Genomic DNA, 5,954 nt, shown 5'->3' with positions numbered 1-5,954 from the left:
TGGAGACATGGAATCACTAAATCATAATTCATCTCAATAAAACTTGAAGAACATTTTGGTTCTGTATATGATAATAGTTTTTTAAAATTATCTGCCTAAAGTAATCTCAACATCCACTAAATGAGTATATCACATAGATACACATTAAGAGGCATTTCTTCTGATTCTACAGACAATTTCTAATGTGATCTGTCATAGTTTTCCAATCATATACCTACCTACAGTGTTCAGAATTTCAACTCTATCACCCATAAGAATATAGATATTATAGGACAATCAATTGAACTATTGAGTTACATTCCTTTTGGAAATTAATAAATAGAAATATTTATTATGTAATTGATATACCCAGACTTTTTATAAAATTAATTATTAAATATCGGCATGTTATTATAATTATGTAATAAATAAATTTAATAGTATAATAATTACTTATATAACACCCAAAGTTTAAGTAATGCTTAACTTGTCTTATATGTCTATATCTTTATCACTAGCCTTATGGCTTCTTATTACTTTTATCAGAGTTTATCAAACTTGGAACACTTTTATTGCTATTGCTATTACATTTGAATGGATATTAGATTTAGTAGGATGTTTAGCAGCTTACCAGCCCTGGAACCATGAGATGCCAGTCGCAGTACACTTCCCAATTGTGGCATTCAAAGTAACTACAGATGTTAAAAATGTTCCTTGGTAAGTAAAATCATCCAGTTGAGAAAAACTGTCCTGTTACTACCTCTCTCTATTTCTATATATTTTTCATTGTAACAATGCACATTGTGTTTACTTTTGAATATTTTAAATTTGAATATTTACATACATATTATTTACGTTTTGAATAATAAATGTTCCCATGATGAAAATATTTGAAAACTATTGATTTGGCTATTCTGTCTTTCCAGATAAGACTTTCTAAAGAAAACTCTGGATGAAAAATCACAACCTCACAACTGTGCATGAGTTCATTCTGAAGGGCATCACATTGTGCCCTGAGCTGTAGGCTCCACTGTTTGGGCTCTTCCTCATCATCTACATAAGCACACTGGTGGGAAACTTGGGCACGGTCATCCTCACCATGGTGGATCACAGCCTGCAAACACCTATGTACTTTTTCCTGAGACACCTGGCTCTCAGTGACCTTGGTTATTCTACAGCTGTGGGTCCCAAAATGTTAGTCAATTTTGTGGTGGATCAAAATGCAATCTCCTGTTATTTTTGTGCTACTCAGCTAGCTTTCTTTTGTGTGTTCATTACTTCTGAACTATATGTTATCAGTGATGGCCTACGACCACTATGTGGCCATCTGTGACCCTCTCCTCTACACTGTCATCATGTCACAGAGGGTGTGTCAGTTCTTGGTGGCAATCTCCTATCTCTGTGGTACATTTGTGTCACTTCTAATTACCATAAAGATTTTTACTTTACCCTTCTGTGGTTACAATGTCATCAGTCATTTCTACTGTGACAGTCTCCCCTTGTTATCTTTGCTCTGATCAAACACACATGAAATTGAAGTGATTATTCTGATCTTAGCAGTTTTCAATTTGCTTTCCTCTCTTCTGAACATCCTTGTGTCCTACATGCTCATCCTCATAGCCATTCTCAGGATGAAGTCTGCTGAGGGCAGGCACAAGGCTTTCTCCACCTGTGGATCCCACCTGACAGCTGTCATAGTGTTCTGTGGGACTTTGATATTTATGTACGTACAGCCCAAATTCAGTCATTCCTTAGACACTGATAAAGTGGCTTCCATATTTTACACCCTAGTCATTCCCATGTTGAATCCCTTGATCTACAGCTTGAGGAACAAAGATGTAAAGTATGCCCTATTAAGCACATGGAAAAAAGTATGCAATATCTTTCCTTAAAGGTATATAAAATATGAGTCATTTAAATCAGATTTTGACATCAACGTGGTCTCTTTTCTTCCAGGATGTATAACAAGCAAAAAATAAAATAAAATAAATTGACTTAATATATATAAGTAGATATTGACCTTTTTGTACTGGTCAAATTTTTAAATGCTTTAAATACACATGTAAATAAAATGAATGGCAAAAGAATTTCCCTTCTTCAGCATGAGATATGAATCATAAACATAATAAATGGTTACATTTATGGTAAATTATAATGGATTTTGGATGCTCATCCTATTAGTGTAGGTAGTAGAGTCCCACGCTCTATTAGAGAATGAGTACTGTGTGTGAAAGAGAATCACAATTTTTTTGTGATATTTGTCAAGCATTGCAATAAACTTTCCACTGTCCATGTTTTTGTTTGTGCATGTATTTATGTTTTTACATGAACACCCTCATTCCACTTTGATCTTTGTGTTTTTGTGGCTTGTGCTAAACTCAATCTTGAGTGTGGTAACAGAAGGCTTAATGTAATCTGATCATTTGAAGAAAACAATCATATGAATATGCTAACCTGTTGCTTTTCCATGTGGGGATCTTAGGCTCCTTCTTTTATTTCATCAGTACCCTGACCTTATAAGTGTTCAAAAGACACTATTATCTCAACATCATTAGCTCTTCAGTGGCTCAGAACTTCAGTGCAGCATCTCATTTTGTCTTAGTATGTACATATATGCAAGTAAATGTACCAGTTAAGACTGATGTCTGAGATTCAACCAAAGACACACCCACGATTTATTCATTAATTTATTATCCTTACTGTCTGATCTGAATTCCTTTCTTCCTGCTTTGGTTTCATGGATAGGTACTCTTCCTTATCTCACTAAATGCAAGGAATAATCTTTTAAAAGGTCTCAATCTATTTCTTAGTATTATTTTGGCACGATATACCTATTCTAAGATGAAATATGTTTGTAGTCCCTGTATTTTCAATGTTCTGAGTTGATGTAACCAAAGATTAACCCCTGATTTGTGCTATGTTATATTTCTATTTGGAGTATAGCATGTCATTTTACATCATAAGTACTTGTAATGTTTTTGTATATCATCCATCAGCTTCTTTAAAATTCTCCAGGTTACCTTCATTGTTTTATTGTTTAGAACTCATTGCACTTCATTATCATTATGAAATCATAGATGAGTTTTCTTAGTACATTACAATGCATTCAAATTATCAATAGAGTCACTCAAATAATTTACTAGAATAATAAAGGAATATGCATATTGTCATATAAAGATAAAACTTGCTAAAGAGTTCATGCACTTATTTCTTATCAAGGCAAAAATTTCATTCCTAATTTTATACCTATTTGTAAGTTTTGTATATATTTGTATACAAAATATATATATACTCAATATATATATACTCAAAATTGAATGTTCTTGAGATTGTATAGTAAGCAGGGATAAAGTGAATGCTAACAGTGAATTTCAGATTAGACACATCTTTAAATAATATATGTGAAAATTGTAAAGAGAATGTTATTTGATAAGTCCAGCAATATACTAACAATAATACACCAGGTCAGGATTAAGGAATTTATGTTTGCTTCAATATTTAAAATTTAATGTCATTTACCATATGAAGAAATTAAAACAGACACCTTAATACACATAAAAAATTTTAATTCTCATGTGCATTGTTACAATAACTTTCTCAAAGCAAAATTGAAGTTTCTAAGACTGGTAATATTATCTTTTTTCCCTTCTCTCCTTCTTTTGTATTTAAAATGTTTTTATATTGCATAACTCTTTCTTGATGGGTGCCTTTTATTCTTTAATTTTGATAGAAAAATCTCAGAAAACAGAATTCAATCATTATTTTCCTAAATTGATATTTTTAAGTTTAACTAATCTTTTAAAAACATACTTTTAGAGTATTTCTTTTCATCATATATTCTTAGTGCAATTTCTCTGCTTTTGATTGGAAGGCTCTCTTCACTATTATTCACATGGTTTCTTCTTTAAATGCCAAAAGTTAAATATGGTCACTGATACTGATTATCTGTATGTATTCTCTGTGTGTGTATGTGTGTATGTGTGTATTGTGTATGATTCAGCACAGAAAATGTCCTTAAACAAAACTAAAAATCACAAAGATTGATCAAAACACTTATTTATTAAAGTTTCTAATATTTATACAATGGAAATAACCACAAATATAAAAAAGTAAACTTGCCACAGTTGGAGAAAATAGATACAATTTTGTAAATGTAGAATTAATAATTAATAGGTCAAAAATCCATAGAAAAGTTGACAAAGGATATATACAAAAGAATCATAAAGTTAAAAATATTATGATCTATGCTTATACTTCCAAAATAATTTGAAAAAACAAAAACATATAAAACACAATCTTGTAAAATGGAAAAAGTGTTAAATTATAGGACTCTCAGGTCATGGTGGAAATGTGGAGTAAAAGAAACATACCCACTGTTCTAGTTGGAATACAAAATTTTTAGCCATTTTGGGAAAAAATTTGCAATCAATAAGGTTGAACAACCTGAAAAATCAAAGAACATTTTTTATTTATATATAATTACATGGATTACTTCAACTGCATTTATCAGAGTGAACAAAACATTTTTCAGAATAAGACCTTCAATTTTTTAAATGTTAATTTCAATTATTTGCAAATCTGTACTATATTATTTTTAATGAGTACATCAATTTAATGTCCACTCTCAAATGAATGACAAATTAGTGATAGGATTTGCCTCTGGTAAAGAGTAAAACTTTTTAGGTTTGGGACCATGATTAAGAGGGACGAAAATTGATGTACAAAATTGCTATTTTATAAAATATAATTTTTATTATAAAAATAAATCAAGTTGGGTGAGGTGGGACATGCCTGTATTACCATTAGTTTGAGAGGCTGAGTCAGGAGGATTGCAGGTATGAAGATAGCCTTTCCAACTTAGTGAGGCCCTAAGGAACTCAGGGAGACCCTGTCTCTAAAAAATTAAAAAAGGGCAGGGGATATGGGTCAGTGGTTAAGGGTCCCTGGATTCAATTCCTGGTATCAATAAATGAAAAAATAAATAATAAAAATAAATAAAAAATGGACTAACGTGAATAGTTGAAGTCAATTTTTAACAATTTCAGTTTGAAAATCCAGTATGATGTAATAGTGGAATCATGTGGTTATATTGTTAATAATTGCCAGGGCATTTAGGTTTAGTAGATTTCTGTTGGTTAATTAAATTGTATTTTAAAAGCTGGGGAAATAGAGAAGGCAGATGAGAAATATCCTCCAGTGTCCTCTTCCCAAATTTATACTAATTAGAACAGACTTTCAAGCCCAAACTATCTTCATAACACCTAAGGAAGCCAGGTGAGGTACCATAGAGCCCTGGTTCAGTATAATAAAAAGAAATTTAGAAAACCAGGAAGGGAATAGTGCCTTGCACTCCCCTTACCCAACTCTTTGCAACAAAGCTTGAAAAGAAATGCTTCCCCTGTGAGAGGGGAACAGAGAATTGAGTCCAGGCCATAGACTTGAAACCTAGTTTTAAACATACCAAGATAAAGCTGAGTGCCAGGAAGAGTTCTTTGATCCCTACTTGAAGGTGATATCTGAGACTCAGCCACTAGAACTCATAATCCAAGCTACAATGAAACTGCTTCCACCATGCTTCTACTAGCCTTGGACATCAGTGCAGGAAGCAAGACTATCAGCAGGTTAGCATGGTATAGAACTGAGCATATGCCTTTGTCTTAAGAGTTAAGAGCCAGGTCCACTGCAGAAAGAACCAGCATAAGCAGAAATCAAGGGGCCTTACGCCCAGGGCATAGCCCACAGATGAAGCCTCTACAAATCCTGCATCAGGTAGAGAACTGCGTTTGAGTAGAACACAGTTAAGTTTTGCCTGTGTCTTTGCCAACCTCAGAGTGTTAGTGGGGCACACTCAGCCCAAGACAACATGCACTGTGAGCGCATGCGACCCAGCCTAGCATGATCCTTGCTGGACAATGGAATGTCTGTACCACTCCTTCCCTTCCCTTTGGCTGCACAGTTATTTTCAGACCAGTGTT

General features: G+C 33.1%; 1 pseudogene; it reads left to right on the top strand.

Annotated features, from left to right (window-relative positions):
• Positions 1–931: 931 nt before the first annotated feature.
• On the top strand, positions 932–1,871 carry LOC124959331 (olfactory receptor 8K3-like; annotated as a pseudogene).
• The last annotated feature ends 4,083 nt before the right edge of the window (positions 1,872–5,954 follow it).

Source organism: Sciurus carolinensis, chromosome 11, assembly GCF_902686445.1.
Source record: "Sciurus carolinensis chromosome 11, mSciCar1.2, whole genome shotgun sequence".
Taxonomy (NCBI): domain Eukaryota; kingdom Metazoa; phylum Chordata; class Mammalia; order Rodentia; family Sciuridae; genus Sciurus; species Sciurus carolinensis.
This window is presented reverse-complemented; position numbering and strand designations above follow the sequence as displayed.